This window comes from Bactrocera latifrons, unplaced genomic scaffold, assembly GCF_001853355.1.
Source record: "Bactrocera latifrons isolate USDA-ARS-PBARC rearing strain unplaced genomic scaffold, ASM185335v1 scaffold_196, whole genome shotgun sequence".
Classification (NCBI taxonomy): domain Eukaryota; kingdom Metazoa; phylum Arthropoda; class Insecta; order Diptera; family Tephritidae; genus Bactrocera; species Bactrocera latifrons.
Window position 1 is genome coordinate 249,428 of NW_017535474.1, and position 24,106 is coordinate 273,533.

Genomic DNA, 24,106 nt, shown 5'->3' on the forward strand with positions numbered 1-24,106 from the left:
AAATCGAGAGGAGAAAAGAAAACGGACGTGTAGGAGAAGAAGAAGAATGAGTGAATTAAAAAGCAGGCGAGGAAGGCTGAACACAAAGCAGATCGGGAAAGCACTTTCTAACGCAAACCACACTGAAAATGTTTACCATTCCTGTGGAGAGCGCAGTAGGGGTAGGGCTTTGGGTGCTTTGATGATTTCAAATGAGCGAAAATAAAATATTTTAATCTTAAGCTGGCAAGTGCACCAACAATTTGGCGCAGCACACGCCTCCAGTCACATGCCATCTCACACATAAATAACCGCACACACACACACTAGTATACTATGTATGAAATTGTATGGGTGAAAAATGGCGTCGGCGCTTCCGAAGCTTTTAAAAATCAGCGCAAATGAGCAAATAGCGCGAACACAAGCGGCGACATGTGTGCCGAATTTAAAATGAAAATGTATGTGTATGCATGTGTGTGTGTGTGGGCTATAAAAATCTTAGCGAAATTAAAATATTTAAGAGCGCATAAAGAAATTTCGATCTGAGACGGAAACAGCTGTGCGCGCGCGAGCAGCGAGTTAATTTGAATTTTTATGAGCCGCGCCCACGCACACACACATTTGCTAACAACAAAGTTATCTCATGCGTCGTTTTGCAAGCGCTTATGTGTGCGTCTATGTGTGTGTGTGTGTGTGTGAGTTTTAAGCTACACATGTTGCGGTGCTACTTAAATTAATACGAATTCTTATGCCTACTTTATAGCGCCTTGAAATATGCTACAAGCAAAGCAAACACATTCACACACACACTCTAACAAGTATATACGAGTTTACTTTATTATTATTACATTTAATTTCACACACTTGCTTATTCTTTTCCGCTTTTACTTAGTACTTTTCGCCGTTTCCACTTTTAATTTCGAGACAATAATTTCGCCGCGCAACGCTCTTAAACCGTCGCGATTGCCGCGATTTCCGTTGCGCACGTATGGACGAGTGGGCTCGTAAATTGCATATGTATGAGATTTATGCCGCTTACTTGGCACGTGAAACGCACTTGCGGCCAAGTGCTTGTGTGTATATGTGTTTGTGTAGGCGTCTACTTGAAGGTAGAGTTGTGTTTGTTGTGCGCTTTCATTTGATTTTGGCGAATGCGCCAAATTAAAACAACCAATTTGCATAAGTATCTCCGTCCATACCACAGCCTAGTGTCACTTGTGCTCAAGTGTCTCGCCAAATGTTGCAAGTACATATGAGCGAATTTATTCCCATACAAACGTTTACAAAACCCAAAAAAAAAAAAAAAACAGAAAAAACCTTCATTTCTGCATGGAAGCTGTAATAGCTTTCAGAAACACAAAAGGTTCCTTACAAGTACTAAGTAGCTTGCGTTCAGTTCGTATGACTGCTATAAGCTATAGTGATCCGTTCTGAACCATTTCTTTGGCGATTGCATCAGTGCTTTAGGCGACTACACATGCCAAATTTCTGGAAGATATATCGTCAAATGAAAACATTTCCCATACAATGAATTTATTACAATCAATAGTTTGTATGAATGCTATATACTATAGTGGCCCGATATCGGCCGTTCCGACAAATGAACAACTTCTTTGTGAAAAAAAACACATACGAAATTTGAGATCGATATCTCAACAAGTAAGGTCTAAGTTTGGTCGAAACTGAACGTTTAATACTCTTGCATTTTGCGAAAATACTGAGGAAGTACATTCAGGTGTACAAGGGTTTTTTAACGATAATCATTATACTTACGGAGTTTGTGTAATTCGTGAACCAATGTCACATATTCTCATCATCGAACTATATTATTTTCAATATTACACGTTCAGTTAATTTTCCTAAGACATCTTACTTATAGATTAGTTTATAGGGTATTTTATATTATCTATTTTTAGCAGTACTACACAACAAATATTCTCTGAGTTTCATTAAGTGGTCTCACAAAGTCGCCTCGTCAAATGCATATTAGCTGTGAATTGGAATTTTTGTACAATTCTTATATATTCCGTATCAGTCGGAAACTGGTTGAAAGGTATCTATAGTATGTTGTCTGCGACTTTTAATTTTGAGTTTAAGTAGTTATGCACTAAAACCTTGAGGAAGTTAAGATTATTGTGGTTTATTTATAAAGTTTATGCCAAAAATTCAACAAAAATCCATAGCAGCTGACAAACACTTAAAGCTCAATGAGCGTATACTAATATTCTAACACTTTGCGTCTAATCCTTTTCAAGCATACGCCAGAGGCTTGAAATTTATTGATTTTTGTGGCGCGAAAAGTTCAGCTGAGCCTAAAAACTTTGCTCCGCTTTGGTATGGTGTAATCAAAAATTAGGCCAGGAAGTGTTGCAAGTTTTTGTGATAAAAAAAAAAATTTATATATATTTGCCACAAGTTTGATGTCTATACGTAGTGAAATTGTGTTGGTTAAGTGTGGATTTCTTTGCTCACTTTTTTTTTTTTGTATGTCTGTTTGTCTTTTGTTTGACGTAAAAGTTTTTAATTTTTATTATTAACTACCAAACTTGCGTGCAATCAGCAGGGGACGGGGACAGGGTGTCGGCGCTGCCGAAGAAAGTTTTAAAGTAAAGTTTTCGACTTGTTTGGGTGAGTTTTGGCGGACGAGACTGGCGTTAACTAAACTTTCGCAGCTATTGTGTGCCGCCGCCGCCGTTGTGGGTTAATGCATAGAAAATGGGCGGGGCTGTAGGCAAATTAAGTTTTCAAGGTCATGTGCGTAGCGCCGCCAACCGCAGCAGGCGGCGGCAAAAGTCACAAATGTGTGAAAGTTTTGCGCTTTAAAGCGAGCGCTAAGCAAAAAAATACATAAAACAGGAATTGGTATAAAAAAAAAAAAACATTTAAAACAAAATAAAAAAGTTCAAATGAGAAAAAAGTTGGTGCAAGAGTGGGAGTGAGAAAGAGAGCGCTTGACATACCAAAGGGTTAAATAAGTTCACACTTAATTTTTATGAAAAAATTGCTTTTGGATATATGGTTGAACCGCTGTCCGAAATAGAAATGTTAATGAAGCAATGCGGAAATGAAATTTAAAACAAATTAAGTGCAAACCGAAAACAATTTTATGCTATAGTCGGACTTTTTTTATATCCCGACTGATAAAAGGTGCGGCTTTAGCTATTAGGCAACACCACTTAAGCCAAATAATGCAATCAAGTCGGAAGTTCATATATATATAACCACTTTTTGTTTGAAATATGTAAAAATAAAAATAAAGCGCTTAAAAAGTTGCAAAAAAAAACTCCACACTTTTGCGGGCATATGTTGATCTTTCCTATATAATTTTGCATTAAAATCTGTTTGCCGCTTTCGACTTTGCTCCAACAAATGCAAATTTAAATCAAAAATACACACATACACATAGAAAGCTGAGGTAAATACATTAGACCTTAGTCTACAGCGGTTTTTTGCCACTCACAATCATTTCCGAAGCATATGTGCAGGCGCTAGAATGAATGCAAGCCTGCAAGCAGTAGCAAAAAACGAGCAGCTCACCGTTAAAGGACAGCAGCGTACGGCCACATACGTCAAGTTGCGCTTCCGGACCGTAAAAACCAGCTCATCCATTTTCCTAGCTGACCTGTCCGCCAGACCACGCACATCCCATAATGGGACACGCACACACAGAAAGACATATATCGTCACTCCATTTCTCTCCTTGTTTCTCGCACCCTCTCTCTCTCTCCTTTTCACACTCACACTCTCTTCATTCGTTAGCCACAATGCGAAGTGCAAATGTAAGCGTCAACGCGGTCGCACTGACCAAATTAAGACCGCCCGCAGCGTCCATCGCCATCTCCACTTCAACCTCTACTCCTCGCCTGCCTGGCATGTCATGTTTGTGATCTTGTCCATTGCTTTGTCCTTTTTTTTCGGACCACCCGTTGTACCTCTGTGTCTTTCATTCATTATCAGTTGAAGGGTGTGTAAATCTGTGTGCAAAAAAGTTGGACTGCATCCACAAGTCGGTCCTTTGAAACGCTTGTTGGGGGGGTGTGTTTGTGGAGGTGTATGTCCCGTATGGAGTGCATACAGCAAATGAGCAACTCTGCCATGTATTCTTTTTTTGTAACGAGTTAAGTTCGTTCATTTGTTTGTGTTGTTTGCCATTCCATTACGTGATTACTAATGTTGATGGTGATTTTCAATTTTCATTCGGTAACTACCTAGCAATGATTTGAAGTGCTGAACAGCTTTTGGCTTTTGTTGATATTGAAATTTTAGTGAAATTGCTAACGCTTTGTTTAGATTGCTGCACTAATTGGTAATTAAAAATTTGCATTGAATTAAAATTCCATAAAAAGTGTTAAAATTTCATGATCGTTTTAAGTTGGGTATGGTAAAGAGCTTTTAAGCCGAAAGAAAAAAAGATATGATTTTATGTGAAGTTTTTTTTATGATTTTCATTCCCCCCATATGGTGTTGGAAACTAACGGTTTAAATATTTGTTTGGAGATTGTATAATCCTGATATCCGGTCAAATAAAAAGGGCCTGATTTTCATCTCTCAGTTTGTATGACAGTTTGTAAGACAGTAGTGGTCCAATCAGAAAACATGCTCGGAGATAAAACAACTGCTTTCGAAGAAAAGGATATGTGAATATTTTCAGATCGATATCTTAAAAACTGAGGGATTCTTTAGCATTAAGATGGACAAGGACAGATGGAAAGGACCGATGTTCATGGCTAAATTAACTTAGCACATCATTTTAAACATTTATGTAATAACTTTATGAGGTCTCCAAGATTTCCTGCTGAAAAATATACCCTCTTTAGGGTTAAAACTCTTTAGAAATGTGGCTGGAATGCTGCCTTTTAGCATACATTGATTTGTATAGTGGAGAGTCAAAAAATCTCATGGAATTTGAAATTTTGTTATAAAAGAAAGAGCCGTGTTTTTGTCTGATTTCGCCCATTTTCGCTACGTAATTTAGGAATGTCAGGATAATAGCGGCTACCAAATTCGTTTGAAATCGGTCAAGCAGGTCCGAATACATGAGTGTTTACCTAAATGTGGGTAGTGCCAGACCCATAATTCGCCCTACTATTTCGGTGAGAAAACTTAATGTCTCTGGCCCATTTATTTAAAGATTTCTCGTACTTTCAGCAGTTCTTAACAAAATCGTTATATGGAGATGTAGGGTGGAATTATAATCTGCAAATTTGATTATAATAACTTGAATAGTAGAAGATGCTACATATGTATTAAATTTAAGAGAGGGTGCAATCACACTCACTTTTTAAAAACTTTTTCAACCATATATGCCCCTCCCTTATGAAATTCGTTGTACTAAATAACAACCTTGTATTTTATTGTGGAGCATAGTAATAGGACTTTATATGTTTTCTATCAGTGGAGTTTCGTGGACGTGGCAAAATCCCGATTTCGCCCATTTGTATCAAGTTTCATTAGAGATATATCAATTTTTACTCAAGTTATAACGGCCAGACAGATGGACTCGACAGACACCCTTATTCTATTGGGTAGTTGAAAAAGTCTTTTCATATTTTGTCGTATATCTCCAGTACTACCAATAACACTGTGTCATACCATATAGTATTGGAAAGTTGAGATTTTAAGCTACATTGAACCAAAAACAAATTAAATTCGTGGGAATTGAAAAAAAAAGTAACAACTGTTCAAAAATGAGTGATAATATTGAAGAAGGAGAGCTAAGGAACTTACCATTCATCATCAAACGGTTTTTAAGCATTTAAAAAAGGCTGGCTGCAAAAAGAAGCCCAATGTTTCGTAAGACATGAATTGAATAATTTTATGGACCGAACTAACATCTGCGATTCTTTACTGAAACGAAATGATATCGAACCATTTCTGAACCGAATGATAAGTGGAGACGAAAAGAGGATCAAGTACAATAATGTGCGAAAAAGATATTCATCCAGCGTGGTGGAACTTAAGCCAGGATTTGGGATTGAAAAGGAATCATCCTTTGCACCTGCCTGATCGAATGATTGATTCTACATTTTACTGTCAAAGAAACTGCCAAAACTGATCAACAGAAAGGGCTTTGTCTTCCAACAGGACAACGCTAGACCACACACATCTTTGACTCGGCAAAAACTGGCAGAGCTTGGCTGGGAAATTTTGATGCATCCACCATATTGCCCTGACCTCGCACCATCGGACTACCATTTGTTTCAGCCAATGCAGAACTCTCTTAATGGAGTATAGTTGGCTTTAAGAAAAGCCTGTGAAAATTACTATATTCGCAGTTTTTCGTCGAGAAATCAGAAAAGTTTTACATTGATAGAATAACGGCACTAGCGAAAAATGGCAATAAGTGGTCGACTAAAATGGTATATATTATATTTAATTAATTTAAGTTCAATATAAAAAAAAAAATGTTGAAGTTTGATTAGAAATAAAAAAGGCTTTTCCGACTGCGCATAATATTTTTATCAGGAATTCAGATAATATAAAAGCTTTCGAAATAATACATGCACATTTAAGGTCACGTTAAATCATCTAAGATACATTTCAAGTGCTGTAACTACTTTAACATAATTCCTATATTACCCAACCGTCATCGAAATGACCAAATCCTTTCAAATGCTCGACAATCAAAAATGTATAACCACTTTAATAATTTAAAACGCTTTAATCCAGTATACGCGCTGCTGCTGAGCGTCATAATTTCTCAGCTAATGCGTTAGGTTGTGGCGCTAAGAAGGAGATGGAGAAGAAGAAAAAATGAAGAAGAGGTAGATATTTGAAATCCACGCAAAGCTCCAGCGATTACAACAATTGCGTGGCAATGAACGCGGCGAAATCAAGCCAACGTCACCACGTCACCCCAACCAGCTTGAAGTGGCAAGTATTGAGCTCGCCATTAACCCGGTCGCTGTTACAGCTGCGTTATGCGTGAATTATTAAAAATAAAACCGAAAAGATTTTAAATTTAAATTTGTGTGCCTGTGTGTGTGTGTGTATATATATATATATTATATTTGGAAAATAAAGACAGCATGAGTGGCGCTTGAAAAAAAGTGCACGCACAGGAAGTGCCAGGCGAAGGAGCTCACCGAAGTGCTACGAAAGCGTTCAGTGAGCATGGGCGTGTGCGACAAGCGAATGGTAAAGCGAGGGGAGGAGGCAACAAAATGAGTAAATTTCGGATACAATTTTAATTATCGCAACCGTAAGCTTTTGGTTGTAAATATTTGAGTGCCCGATAACGTCGACGATTTTCATAAATAATACAACAACAACAATAACTACAATGTTGCAACAACAATGCCCGAAAAGGGCAGCACGTTGCAAACAACAGCATGAAATGTCAGTGATAAGGGTTGAATTGTGATGTTGCCACAAGCGGCTAGCAAATAAGGGTTAACGGGGTATTTAGAGGCAAGGAGTTGCGATGTAAAAGCAAGTAAGCAAGGAAGGCAGCCAGCAGCATAGTGCGTACTTGTTGTTGCCCTTAAATTTAAGTGACTTTAAAACGGCGAACGATGCTTCAAGCAATCAAAAGCCGACGTAGGAGGGGGCGGGGTGGCACGCGATAAAGAGTTAAGCGGCCGGGAACTGCTTAAAGTGCGTCTACTGTGCAAGAGAACCACAAGAGAAGCGAATTTAAGCAGATTGTCTGCGCAAATAAGAAGTGGGTTGGGGTTGGAGTGGAACTGAGTGGCAACTTGGTAGGTTTGGCAGGCGGTGCCAGCGACCATGGTGCTGCTGTGTGGTTGTAATCAATGTCAAAAGCTTCATGTTTTCATTAAGTGCTTCCGCGCTGGCTGCCAGCTTTAAGTAACAGCTCCACAGCCAGATTTTACACGTAACTTATGCTTACGGCTCTCTTCAGGCCATCGACGTTGATGCTTTGGTTGCGATAAGGCAAATGCTACTGCAGAGTATAAACACAGATTTGCGCAGGAAAATAAAACAGTTTTAGAGTTAGCAGCAAGTCGAGTCTGTTGAGCCTATAAACAAAGCATTTGCTTGCGCGACACGATAAGCCTAACGACGTTGTTTTGCTATAGTCTCACGTGTCTGCCACCAGCAGCGGCTAAGGTTATGCGTGGCAGTTGATTTGGTGAACTTCGCTTACGCTCGCTCGCAGCTCACTCATCAAATCTTATCAGCAACACATATTGTTGCTGCCGCCGCTTTTGTTTTTGTTTTCATTTTTAACCCTTTCAAATAAATAACTTTTTGTGTGTATTTCCGATTTCATATGCATGCGTACACAAAACCACATATGTGCATGTGTATATGTGTACTGGTAAGTTCATCAATGGATATTTTGTTGATTCTTTTTAATGGAAAATCAAAAGTTGCTTAAAAGAAAGACAAAGTAGACAAAGGCAAATTAAAAGTTAAGGAGGATGGGAATGTGATTTTGAGAGATATGGTACATACATATGTATGTGATGGAAATGAGGGCTTCAATGAATTGACAACTTTGCTCTCGTGATGTGGGCTGACTTTATGGAAAATACATGTGAATGAGAGTATATAGAGGTACATACCATATGTGTATATGTATGTATGAAGATATGTACGAATGTAGGTTTTTATATTATTTATAAAAAGTGCTTGAATATCATCTATTTGGTAAGCGACTAAAAAATTGGATTCGACAACTTTTTACTTTTCAGGATAACAAATTAAATTTTTCGGGACTTCTTGGGAATAGTTAGTAATTTTGGAAAACTTGCCGAAAAATTGAAATGTGATAGAATTTTAAAGAAAAACAACCACTCTGTATTTTTCGGGATCCAGAAAATTTTTTTCGGGATATTTAGGAGATATTTTCAAACTTTTGAAAAGGTACCACGAAACTGTAAGGTGAATGAAATTGAAAGCACATCTGTAACACTAAATTTTTCGGGACTTCTTAGGCATTATTCCTGATTTTAGATTGTACTTCAATTATAATTTCAAATATGGCTGCAGATTTTTATTTTTCGCGATTCCGAAAGAATCTTTTTTCGAATTTTATAAGAATAACATTTAATTGCGCAAAATCTTCCGAAAAACTGTCATTTGAAAGCTGCAACACTGTATTTTACAGGATCCCGAAATATTTTTTTCGGGATTTCTTAGTTTATGGAAACGTATCACAAAACTTTAACGTTAATGATAGTTGAAATGGAGCTGCGACAGTTGGTTTTTCGGGATCACGAGACGATTTCGGAGCTTTTCACTGATATTTCCTAATTTCGGAAAATATAGTGAAAAATCTAATATGATTATAATTTACTACTTTTAAGGTTGCGGGGACCTGAAATAAGCTTTTCGCGACTTTTTAGGAATAACTTGTGTTTTGTGAAAACTTACTGGAAAACTATTATGTGGAATAAACTTAAAGTAGAACAGCAATTTTCTGCATTTTTCGTAAATTCTTAGAGATAATTCCTAATTTGGGGAAACGCTCCGCAAAACTGTAACGTGATTGAAATTTAAAATACATCTGTAACATTTTATTTCTCGGTTAAAAAAAAAAAATATCGGTAGTTTTTATGCATAATTCCTAATTTTGGAAAAATAGATCTTTCCTATATGTCCTGAAACTTTAACGTGAATGAAGGTTAAAATAGGCGGCAACTGTTTGCTTTTCGAGATCACCAAACATTTTTGCGGAATTTTTCACCGATAATTCTTAGTTCGGGACAATCTTCCCAAAAACTGTAATCTGATGATAATTTCAAGTAGAGCTGCAACATTTTCATTTTTCCCGAGATAATATTTTCGAAACCTTTTAGGAATAATTAGTCATTTACGAATTCTTACCAAAAAACTGTAGTCTGATTAAAAATTAAACTAAAGTTAAAACTCTTTATTTTTCGGAATCCCGAATTAAATTTTTCTGATACCTAATTTCGGAAATCATGCCGAAAAATTTTAATTTGACAGAATACGTTAAGCTGCAACTCTTTATTTTTCGGCATCCCGAAACTAATTTTTCGGAACTCTTTAGACTTTATTTCTAAAAAAAAAGAAAGAGAATTAAAAGTAGAGCTCACAATTCAAGCTCTTTTCGGGATCCCGAAATACATTTTTCGGGACTTCGTGGAGGTAATTATTAATTGAAATCTGAAAAGAATTTAAAGTAGAGCTCACAAATCAAATTAACTTAACGTTCAGTAGTTAGAATAGGTAATCTAATAACTTTGAGGAGCAAGAGCTGTGAATAGTCAAAATTACTTCTACAGTCTCTCAGTTCTGGCGTAATAATCACTTTAATCTAGCTTTAAGCACTTTTGTGGTTGGAATTTTTGATATCGTTCAGTGTCTAAGCTTGAGCTCAGCAACAATATTTATTAAAAAGTGAGCTACATTAAAGGCAAAAGAATACTGGATAATGAAGTTAATAGAGTATGTATATCGAGAAAAAGATGAGTCTTATTCCGATCTATTGGGTCAAATTCAGAAATTTTTATTACCTACTGTGCTATATCATAATAGAATCTCTTATACTGAAAATTTGCCGTTCTCTAACTGATATTTAGTACAAAGATTAAGACTATTTTAATATGTAACAAGATTACATATAAGAAGCTCTGAAAAAGTGCGCTCTAAAGCGTTCAAATTCTGAACCAGAAAGAACTGTCATGACATTTTAGAACAACATACAAAAGTTATTAAAAAAATGGAATTTACCAACACAAAAAAAAAAAAAATGTTTTTGAGCTTAAAGGAAGTGGTTAATGAACTTTGGGTAGTTCAAAATGGGGTTAGTGGTCGATACAGATGTTTTCATTGAAGGAAAGTATATAATATATCCGAATGCTATTATGAATATTGAACGAAGTTTTAAAATTGAAAGTGTAATTAGGTTCTCAAAATAGTATGAAGCAAATGAATGCACAACCCTTTAAAATGAACATCACCTTAAAGTCTTCCAAAAAAAAAAGCGATACAAATTCATTTTTATCTTACTTTAAAAACCACACTATGCAGCTCACATCAGCGTTATCCACCAATGGGACTTGAATCCTTTCTGTCTCACGCACACATTTCATCAAACATTTTTATTTCGTATATCTAATCAGACACACAATATGAGCTTGTCCTTCATACCCCAACCGGCACATCAGCAGCACAGTCCCACAGCCGAACTGACTCAGCAGCAAACCAATCGCCCTCATGTCAACGACATGTGTGTGTGTGTGTGGTGCATGTGGCGGAAAACTCGCTGATGATGAATTTCCCGCATACAAATATCTGCATACGCGCGCAACAACACTGATTAACCCTTTCCTCCTACAATGTACGCCACGAAAACAAAGAATATGCTATCATTCACATTTTGGGCGTTGGGGTTGAGGGCAGCGGGTTAGACATTTTTTAGAGTGACGAGTCGAGGCAAATAGAGCGCCGCTGCTTCTTACTTAATTTATGATAAGGGTTTGGAAAATTTGAAAATTTTTTGCTGACGCACCTACACACTTAACACGCAGACACACACACACACTTTAAATATGCTGACTTGTAGTGGTGCCGGGGGCCGGCAGGTTCGTGTGCGCTGGTTGGCATGCACATAATGAGCTACGCTGCTCGAGTATTAAGGATAAAGGATAAATAAAGTAAATGTGTTAGGTTGATCGGAAAGAGGAGGAGGCGACGAGTGGCGGAGTGGGACAATGCGGTGCACAGGCTGCAAATATACATATTTTTAACCTCGACGACATGATGCCCCCGAGATTTAGATGGTGAAAAAATATACACACACTCACATACGCTTGAATACTTGTGTATATTTATGTGATATAAAATAGCTTATGTGAAAGTATTCAAATAAGTGTCTACATACTATCCTTTGACGGCGCGCACTGTTCATTAAGGCCGAAGGTTTCTGTGGGCTGTCAGGAAATTTTATTTTAGATTTTTAATTATTAATGCCTGCACGCGCAGTTCTATACAAAAAACATACATAGCGGGCTAAATGTTTAATTAATGTCGAGTGGCAGGAGATAAACTCAACTCCATTAGATTTTTGTTTTTGGCTTGGGTTTTTGTGAGATTCGGTTTTTCAAGATAATGTGATATCATGGGTGAATTGCATTGCTTATAAGTAGATAGGATATACATATGTATGTATTTGGCACCGAATTCGAAATGGATGTGTGAGCAAAGTAAATATGGTGGCAAGCTCATGCTTTTAATTAAATTTCAATTTGAATAAATAAGATGGATAAGAAAGCACTTTCAATGCATAAAAAATTTATAAAAAAATACTTTAATAGTAGATATATATTATATACATGTAAGTGTATATACAAGGCGTGCATACATTTTGAGTGCAACAAACTAATTTTTATTTATTTAAGAAAAATTTCGAATACTATTTCGAAACCTTTTGAACCTTCTTTTGACCAAAACATTACAAAATTTCGTCAAAACTACCATTCCTGTTTGATTTAAACAGTTCATCACATTATATTACATACATATATATTAGGTTGGCAAACAAGTCTTGCGGTATTTTTTATTGAATTTATCAATTGTTCAGAAATTTTTTTTTTTTTGATGACTCATGCCCAGCTCTTGACCGATGCTACTTCTGCTACTATGCCGGCCTCTTTCGACCAATTCAGCGGTTTGATCGCAATTTTCGACGACAGGCCTTCCGGAGCGTAGCGCATCTTCGACCACCTCTACACCAGAACGAAAACGTTGAAACCATCGTTGTGCGGTGGAAGTGGAAACTGTATCGGGTCCATAAACTGCACAAATTTTTTTGGCGGCTTGAGATGCATTTTTGCCTTTATCGTAGTAGTACTGTAAAATATGCCGTATTTTCACTTTATTTTGCTCCATATTTGCGACGCTATAACTCACGAACGACTTAAAAGAAACGACAATCAATCAAACAAGTGTTAGCGCGTGAAATGAGCTTTCCAAAAAGGTATAGCATGACCCGATGCGACGAATAAAACTAAAACTACGCGCTCTCAGCGCCAACTAGCGAAAATACCGCAAAACTTTTTTGATAAACTAATATACTATATGTATATATATATAGTAGATGAGGTTATGTCGAGGCTCTGTGGAGGTAATGAAAAATGTGATAGAAGTAGAGAGCCTCGACATAACCTCATCTAGTCAGCGCTTATAATTAATTACATATCTGCCTTTTTGCATAAATATATTTACCGACATAAATTAACCGCCAGTTGATGTTTAGTGGCATATGCATTTATAATACATACATACATGTAAATATACAAAAGACAGGAGCGAGGTGAGTATATTTACTTTGATTATTCTTGTATGTAATGAAAAGTCTATGTATATGAAGGGTGATCCTATTCGAGGTTCCTTATTTTTTTAAACAAGAAACTCAGAAACTTCAAATTTAATGAGGAATGTTTACTATCATTCGAAAGAACTGGTATTTATTTTTTGAAGAATATCTATTTCAAATATTGACCGCGACTAGGTCTCTGATGGTTCATCCGTTGAGTACAATGTTCGATGGCTCTTTCGACAATTTGGGCTGGTAACTGGCGAATGATAGGCGTGATGAAATGGCAGCTCTTTTATCTCTTCAGGTTGCTCTCCGTTCCGAATGTAGAAATTTTGCTTGTTTATATACCCATTGAGTCAGAAATGGATCTAATTGCTGAACAAAATTTTGCTCGAAAACGTCAGTCCGAGTTACGGTCTATATGTAAACTCTCAGCTACGGTTGTTATGTAATATTTCATTCACGAAGTCTAGGCGTAAGACTTTCCACGTTGAAATGCCAAACAATAATGAACCATAATAACACGACAGCTATACACGACTCACGTGTGATCAGTTAAACAAGAAAAAGAAAGTCTTTTGGAAAAAGTACATCTACTTGGATCACCCGTTATGTATGCGTATATAGGCAACACTATCGCTCAGTAGCAACAGGAATGCAATATCTACGGTAAACAAGTCTGTTGCATAGTTGCAAGCACGCACAGTAGGGAAGTCACCAAATTTACGTAAAAAAATTATGTGAAAAGTTGGTCGAGCAAATTAAAGAATGAACATTTCGGGGCTAAATACTGTCTTGTACCCTGCGATTAGCTATATGCATCGTGGTATGCAACTGGGGAAATAGAAGCGGCTTAGCTGTGAACCCTACAAAACTGAAATGGTTTTATTTATTGTTAGGTATAAGATCCCTGTAATGCCTCTCCCCTCATTCGGAGCTTCACGTCTTCAACCTGTTGATAACATAAATTACTTAGAGTTTATCCTTCAAACAAAACATTATTGAAAACCAAATATTAAGGAAATACTAAGGAAGGCATCAGTTGCCTTATATTGCTGTAGAGTGGCAGTAGGAAAAAGGACTCAATCAAGGTGATGTTTTGGTTCTACGAAACTGTAGTCACGCCCATAATGTTCAACGTCGTATTGGACTGGTAGAGGGATCTCAAAAAATTCACACTTTTTAAAATACCATTTGAGCGCCGAGTACGCAGACAAGAATGAGTCAAACCAACTTTAGATACCCTGTTTTGATATGAGCCGTATTCCAGTGAAGGCGTGCTGTATCGACCGAAACGAATGGTAGTCTGAAGAGGCTAATGGTTAGAGTTTCTCATCTTCAAACTGGTTTGGCAACCTAAGACGTTATTTTTCTCCAAGCATGTGCATGTTTATCATAAACTTCACGAAAAAAAGTAATGAAAAAGAAGTTTGACATATTTGAGTGAAACAAATTTTGCTTGGTCTTGAAATGAAGGAGGAGGCCTGAAAAAGATGCATAAGAATGCCGTGACACTTGGTAAAATGTGCCAAATCAGTCGCCAACATCCCACTGTGCAACATTTCACAACACTAAATTTTCGAAATATGCAAAATCATGTCTGTATGCCAACTGATTTATGCTACCTGCTGTCGTTGCACCGTTACCTTAATACTGAACTAATAAACTCAGCGCTACGCAATTTATTTCGCTGTCATTACACATACATAAACATACCAGTAGAGTCACACATATGTACGTTGCATTATGCAATATAAATATATGCAAACGGTTAAGACAACCCAACTACAACTTGCCACAGAATGCACCGAAAATCCAGCCACGCTTTCTCTTATACTGAAGTGGTGGCGACTTGCCTCAACCCGCTTAAACAAAGTGTTGCATATGGAAATTTTCTAATTTCGTTGCAACGTTTCGCAGGAGTCATAAACTGTTGCAAAGCATTCACGGAGCTAATAACATGCACGCACAGACGTTCGAACAAACGCGACAGCTCCTTGCGTTTCGCTGTTAGACATGACGTATGAGTAACGCGTTTTCATTAGTTCTGTTTTTAGTTTTCTTGAAATCGTCTTTCGCAGTGTTTGTGCGTGTCTGTGTGAACACAGCAGACGTTAGTAAATAGTTTGTTTATTTACCTTAAAAAGCGCGCTGTATGCGCATAATTAGCCAATTAAACTTAAATTACATTGCGTGCTCAGACATATTAAGGCGTACGTTTTTCATCGGATTTTCCACTTCCATGGAAATTTGTGGTCTAAAAATAGTTAAGAGTCTCGTTATAAATATAACAAGTATATAATTAGTAGATTTTTAGTTGAAATACAGATAGGAGCACGAGTTAGGCACGCATTATTATTCTGAGCCAAGCCTAAATAAATTGTACTTAAACTGAATTAAAATTTTTAAGACAATTTTTTGAGTTTTGATAGCATCTTAGGACAAGCCCGGCATGTAAAAAGTATATTCGTGTAAGTCGAACCCATTGTGACACCCCCCTTGAAGTTGACGTCAATGGAAAGAGAATATACAATTCGTATTTAGTTTCTAAATAGTGAATTTTGTGGTATATTTATGAATAACACTTCCAAATTACTTTAGTTAGAGAAGTTATGAATTCATATTTTAATTAGGATTAAAGATCGCACACAATTATAATAAATATTTAAGATTATATTTCGTTGGATCAATTCTATATTCAGTATTTATTTACTTTCTTGGAACCATGCATGTACGAGATACCGTAAAGTTATTTTGGGATAATGTAAATGATAGACAGACTCAAAAGTTTCTACTTTTAAGTAAAAGGGAATTAAGCAACATTTTAGGACTTATCATATTTCTTTTATATGTAAGCTCTTACTTTCATAAACTTGGTAAACTAGAACCGCGAGATTGTAGGGTAAACCGGAAATGATAAGATGTTAGAATATTACCTCTGCATATATCCAGTCTGATCTGGTTGAGAAGGAATATTTTAATCAGCTCCCAGTGTTTCTGTTTAGAGCTTGTTGAGCAGTAAGTGTGTACAAAATCAGACATTTTTTACATGCCTGCAGTTGGACGTTTCTAAGCCTCCGTTTTCTAACCAATAACCAGCTAATATAGCAAAAACACAGCATTCTTGATATTCAAGAGTGTTAAAACAGCTTCTGAGATAGCTTTTTATTAGAGTAATTTTTATTTGAAAGTACCTCGATCAAGTGACCATTTACAGAGTTTATACACGTCTTAACGGAGAGTCTTTTAAGTTTTTCATATCAATCATAATCACTTTTAATTATTTTATATTTATTTGCATAGGTTTAAGTGATATCCAAAGACCCAAATAACTATAGTACATCGTTTATCAGGATATTTAAAATGTTTTCACTAGATTCCTCCTTCTCCTTCTCATTAAAATTTAATCACGCAATAACGATCTATGAAGAAATAGTTCAATCTCCAAACCAAAATCAATCTATATAATGCCTTATAAGAGATTCGTAAGGATTCGATATTGAACTTTTATTTATTGGACCTCATTTTTACATTTTTATTGATAGATAAGATGGTTAAAAAAATGTTCACTCGTCGTAGTTCATTAAGAATTTTTTAATCTCACGAAAATCGAAAATTAATTTAACAGAAATCGATAAAACCATAAATATTGCAACTAAAATTTTCTGTAGCAATTATGAGCTGAATAGGGTATATTACGTTTACAACGATGTTTGTAAAACCCAGAAGGAAGCGGAGACCCTATAAAATATATATCTAAGGGATCTCCATGACGAGGTCAGTTCAGTTAGCAATGTTCTTCTGTATGTCTGTATAGACGCGAAGGACTAGCAGTTTTTACGATGTTGCTTTTGTTTTTCGCCTTTTCTCCTATAGCTTATAACTGCTATAAAAACTGAATGAAAAAACTTTCGATATTTAAAAACGACAAAGTGTAGGCAAAAACTTTGAAAGACGCAAAAAATATTATTCTAAGGATTCATTGTGTTCAAGAGCCAGCTGATGTAATGTTAGGCGTTATATCTCTTCACTTCTGTAAAAAATGAGTTAAAGCTGGCACAAAAGTGTAGCGGGAGCATAAGAGTTCGAGAAAACGTTGTATAACAGTTAATCAATACTCTCTTCGAATGAGAGCATTAGATCTTGTAGTAAGATACTACCTCAGCACACAAGCCAAAACCACCCAGCAGTGACTTAAACGCAATATTTCTGATTTCATAGCTGCATGTTGTTGGCTGTCTAAAATCCCAGATTTGAAACAATTGAACTACAGATTATGATCAGAGTTGTAGAACATTGCGAACCACAGAAATTTAGTGAGTCTCCAAAATGCTTTGATTCGAGCAGCGTCAGCATTTCCTACGTCTATCTTGTTATAAAGAAATATGACGTAATTTACAATAACAACAAGCAAAATAACACACAAATCACAGCTAATAACAGCTGACAGTAATGCGCCGATATATTTAATTCAAGTGTTGAGATTTATTTACACTGCAAAGATCAAAACTACACATACACATAAATGTTTGTGTAATTGCATGTGAGTGAATATCCCCTTTTAGCTGCCTTAACGCATGTAATTGTTTATTTATGAGAACTTAAGTGTGTAATAAAAAACTCCCGCACACACACACAAGCGACTTGATATGTACGTATCACTACACACACATGAATAATAAAAAATCAAGAAAAATCACAGCATAATAGAATTACAACTGAAAGTAGTAAGGAATCATAAAAAATTTAGTCAACCTGATGGGCTTGGGTTGTCGTTCAAGTAGCAAAAAAACTCTGGTGCCAAGGCGGGGTAGGAAACACAAGATGCAAGCGCTGTAACGCTACATAAAACACGATTAAGACACTCACTCAGACACCCACTCGAAGGGTGATGCGGTCAATGCCAGCTAAAGTGGCGGTTGTAGCAGCAGAAAGGACCAACTCAAACAGCCAGCGGGCGAAATTCTCATGTAACCAGCACATCAATGCCCATTTGCTTCAATTTACTAAAGTACATAGAGGATGTGTGGTAGTAAAAAATGAAGCAATGGACCCGCAATCTGTTGGACATATGAAATAACAACAACAATGCCAGTAAGTAGTATGGTCATTCTTATCCCCACTTGACATGTCAGAGAAGCAAGCAACGCAATCGAAAGACGAGTAGTCAGCTAAAAAGCAAAAAAAGAAGAGCAAAAATAATACAAAACCAAACAATGGAAAGCAAGTAAGATAGGGCTAAGTTCGGGTGCAACTGAACATTTTATACTAGCTAGTCCAGTTTTCGCTCAAATTGATCAGTTTTCGGTACAAAGATACATTGTTATGAGTAAAACACGCTCTCTGATTTTCATTGAGATAACTCACATATTGGCTGATATATTGCGGTGCAAAGTCACATGGAATTTCAAAAAATCTGGATATTGGGTATATGGGAGCTAGGGGAAGTATTGGACCGATTCAACTCACTTTTGACATATGTATAAACATATTTATGTACCAGTGTCAGTGAAGTGTATCCCAGAAATTTAATTATATATATCCACTGATATTTTCAGTAAAAAGCCAGTCCATAGGGTCCCAATATTCGCTACCTAGAAACTTGAATAGTTTTGGTTGGATATGGACAAGTTTTGGCCGTAATGTGGCATACTTTGTATGAATTAATTGTGTAAAGTTGTATCCCGTTCTATTAACTACTTCTTGATTTTTGTATTACAAAGTGAAAGAATCAGGTAGAATTTAAAATTTGCTGTATGGGAAGTGGGCATGGTTATAGACCGATTTCGTCTATTTTCGTACTTTGATATAGGAAGATGAGGAGAATGCCACCTACTAAATTTTGTTCAAGTCGGTTGGTCGGGTAACAAAATGTAGGATTTCACCAAAAAGTAGACGGTGCCACGGCCATAGTCCAATTTTCAAATTCAATTTGTAGCAATAGGTTGCAAGAGTATAAAAATATACGGTATGTCTGGGACATAAAGAGGTTGTTTTATCCCGTGAAAGTTTTTTTTTTAATGTTGAAAACAAAAAACCAAAACTATGTTACTGGAATTCTCACCGCACGCTTAGTTTTTCCGAAAATTTATATAAACCGTTAATATCTCTTCAAAGTTTAAGCTCAACACTGCCCTTCTTTATGGCGTTCTCAGATTGCAATGTAAATTATACTTCCTTTCATTTTTATAATTGTATTTTACTTTTCCAATAGATTTCACACTACAATATTTTTTTCCCAAAATTAGCGACTCCATATCTCAGAATTTTACCTAAAGCTACAAAAATTTTGTTAAGCTGTGAATGCTCATTAAAGCACTAGTTTCTTAAAAATTTACGTCACCAAGCCACATACATATAAATTATTAAATATTTAAAATATTTTAATAAATTAATAAATATTTAATATTTAAAAAATTTGAATAAATATTTTTATTATTATTTTAAAATGTATCTATAATTAAAATATTATATAATTTATCTTTATTTACACAATATGTGAAAATTTATTTTTAGACATTTTTTATTTTATTTTAAAATTATTTATAATATTACCATTATTTGCTCAAAATTAGAAAATTTTTATATTGCGGTTCATTTATTATGAACGTGACTGTGTAAACTAATGCATTTCCATCAATCAGTAATGAAATGCAACAAGTTCTCCTTCTCTGTTAAAGCTATGTATACAGCATTAAATGTAAACGCTCAATGTTAATATATTCTGTAATGTTAGTAAACGGCAAAGCGCAACAGAAGTGATGTGACTGCGCAGCTGATATACATACACGAAATTACGCTCGGCTGTGCACAAACGTACAAAGGAACTATGCGCAATGTAGACGGAAACTAGAAGAGGCATTCAAAGAAATCACTGTTAAAAATAAGTACGCCAGCTGTTGGCAGCTAGAAGGTTCTTTATTAATACAGTGGCAACAAAATGTTTAATTTTTATACATGGTTTGGAAGGCTTATTTATGCACATATGCATGCGTACAAATGTACCTACAGGTTATACATATGTATATGCATATGTATGTATATTAAAGACAAAAATGAAGCATTAATTTCAAATAAATGTACAACGACTTGCCATTAAAAGGCCTATTTCTGCAAAAATATACCATACAATAATTATTTAAATATTTTAAAAGCACTTACCGCACTTTATTTCACTTTGTTTTCGCAATTTCTGTAATAAATTAATAAAATTCCCTACTCTAAACTCTTTTCCCTACTTCTAACACTTTATTTACATTAACATAACCTTTTATGCACAAACACTGGCAGAGCTATGCTGTGCCGACGCTCAGCGCGTAGCTTTTGCACTCACTAATTTTCACTTTCATTTTTATTACACATATAACAACGCCCGAATACATTTTTTACTTTAAAACGATTAAATTCACGAACTTCAACCGAATTATACTAAAACCTACCTAATTGCAGCTTTAATTCCTAAACTAATTTCACTTTTCACGGAGCTGCTGCATAAGCCGCTTACACGAACGCGATATAAGGAAACGAATGTTCGAAATGGCGGAAATGTAGTAGCCTCTGAAAATATTGTAAGAGATCACCTAAAGCTACAGGGTTCACAAATATTTTAAACTACTACTATAGAGATATGGCAGAGATATGTATGTACAAATTATATCACAGAACTTTGAATTTTATAAAAATACCACCTTTTTGATAAGTTTGTCTTAAGCACATTGATATTAACCGAATTATGACATTCTTCTGTCTAACGGCTACAAACATTAGTGACAATCTTGATCATGAACTTGACCAACAGGTGGCGCACATATTATTCTTTGTAAATTTGTTTATTAAGAACTAAAACAATCGAAGTTTGCTATTTCGCTGAAAAAAATGATGTTTAGTTATCTAACGACCATTTTAAATATATAAACTTTTATTTGACACCTACTGATCTCCACAGATTAATTTTCTTTTACAAAATTTCAGCACTGTGATTTGTTAAAGATCCACCGTCATGCTGATAAACAAGAAAATGCAAAAAACGCTCGTATTCCATATAATGGTGGTCTATTGACAACAGAAATTTGAAATTTTTCTCTTGTTTTACCTGATAGCTGGCTTGCGACGAGTCTTCCTCTACAAGAGAAAGGCACGACCGATCACATATTGGTTTCGTTAGAATAGGAAATTCGGCTTAAAGTAGCACACAGAAACTTTAACAGAAGTATCTGGTAAAGGTATTTGTTAGTTAATAGTTAGTTTAACTGCTAGCCGGGTTGATCCTTCTTCAATCAGTCGACCAATAGAGGATGGCATTTGCTGTAATGTCACCTGTTGACAACAGTCTATGTATTGTCCGAATATATTAGCTACATATGAGGATAGTAACTTCATAACTGAGAGTAATTGCCATAAGCTTGATCGATCACATACGCGTACACAAGAGTTTCGGTTAGAAAGGAATTTTGGAATTATTAAACTCATAAAAACATTAACATAAATAACCGGTATGTTGATGGGTAACTAACTAGCACCCTACCCGCAAGCTAGTTTGTAGTGATCCTTCTCAATCTACTACCAATAGAGGGTGGTATTTTAAAGAGTGCAGTACCACCTGTTGACAACAGTCTGTGTTTTGGAGAGTATCTATACGTTACACAAGAAAAATCGTAAGTGTGATTGCTATTAGTTTCATTAAATCTAAATAACAAGCCAAACTTACGAAAGCAACTTAAAATTATATTGATTTAACATATCCACATTTTTAGAAGAACTTTGAAAACTCATGCTACCCTGTGCTGTCAGAAGCGGGTTAGTGACTTCAGATGTCGCTTCCTTTTTAATAGCTCGAATGTCATTGTTCGTTCTTTATTTCCGACGCCATTTTACATTTCCTAGATTCTTGCTTGCGTCGGTCGATTTGGCAGCGGCTCCGAAAAAAGTGCAATTATTTTGGGTATTGCGGCTGTAATTTATAGTATTTTTAATAAAATAAGGTAGTAGTTCGGGATTTTAATCGTTTAACAGTGAAAAGTGTGATCGGGCGTTATTAATTATGTATTATATGTATCTTTTGATTCGTCGCAGTAGGAGCAAACGGTGGTCTGCTGGAATATGTAGTATATAAAATGTGTTTAGATGAAGGTGGGAGCACCAATATGAGGAGCAGCGTGCACTTTAGAGCAGTAATTGAGGTAAGTCTTGTTAAAATACACTAAAATTGAACCAAAAAAATTCCATTAAATTTTGACGAAGGCCCTGCTCTCACGTGTACATGTAATTGAGTGTATCTGTGTATAAATGTGTATACACTTACGTAGCTATGCATATAACCACTTGCGCTGACAAAAGTTTAACAGTTACGCAGCCACATTATTTCCGTTTCTCTCTCTCTCGAAACAGTTTCTTGGCCACTGCATCATTGTAATAGATGTCGTTGGTATTCTCAAGAGCGAGTATCATCAGTTGCCTCTTCCTATTTCCGCCGCCATTATTTATAGTTCGTTTTGGCTAAGCATCCGCGTAGACGGATATATCGTTAGCAGAGCGCGCAGCATATTCTCTCATAATTTTAGCTGAGAGCGCTTGCACTTTTTTAAGGCTGCGCAGTCCCATTATTGTTGTTACTGTTACTGTTGATTAACATTTTCTTTTAGACAAACATGCTTAGCATCGTCTATTAACATTTCTGGCTATGAGACTACTAGCTTATGGGAAAAAACAGTATAGACAACAGTAGTGACCATGATATTAGGAAAAAAAAATACAATAAATAAAAATTACAAAAATAAATAAAATCATTAAAGGTGAAAAGTGTTCAAAAATACTGATAGTACTTATAGTGGGGCTTTTAGCAAAACAAGCTCTCTCATTTTTACGGAGATAACTCACATATTGGCCGATAAATGCAGTACAAAGTCACACGGAAGTTCGAAAATTTGTATATTAGGTACATAAGTAAATGGGGTCTAAGGGCAGTATTGCTCCGATTCAACCCATTTTTGTCATACAGATACATATATCATTGTCAGAGAAGGATTATCCCTGAATTTCAATAACATATCTCACACATTGTCCGATTTTTTCGAGCCAACTATAGAGACTAGGGCCCAAATATTCGGTACCTATGGGCCTTAACAGTTTCGTTTCAACGTAAAAAATTTTTGGTCATAAGGTATATTCGTGTAAAGTGTTATTGATTTATATTAATTGCTTTTTGATTTGTGTACTGGAAAGGGAAAGTATTAAGTGGAATTTAAAATTGTGCTTATCATAGGAAGTAGGCGTTTTTGTAAACCACACTCATTTTTTCATACCTTTTTGCCCACTGGTGACCCTTGGTACAGCGATCCCTTGAACCAAATGGAGTTTTATATCTTGATTTAGCCCTTAGTTATGGATTTTTATAGGAACAAAACTATTATACTCAGTAGCAACAGGTTAAAAAAAAAAAAAAAGAAGAGCAAAAAAAAAAAAAATAAAAAAATAAAAATAAAAAAAAGTACAAAAACAAAAAATGGAAGGAAAATATGCGAAAGGAAATGAAAAAAGCGTGTTTCAGATAAACCCGAGGCGATGGCACTTGATCAGCTGCCCTCTTCCTTGTGCCTTGGCGCAGTGGCAGGGTGTGGGGCATAAAGAATAGCTTATAAATAAATTTGCTTCACTTAAAGTGACCAAATTGTTATCAGAGTTGGCTGATATGTGCCAGAGATTAAAAGGACTTTCATGTAGTTACATATTTAAGATGTGGCATGAATGAATTTGTGCGTACATGTGCGTACATGTGCGTGCCACCACCAACGCATATGCCTATCTATGTCTATTTGTATGTTTGTATGTACGTGTGTGACACATAAAAAATGTTTCCATTATTGTTTTTGTTAT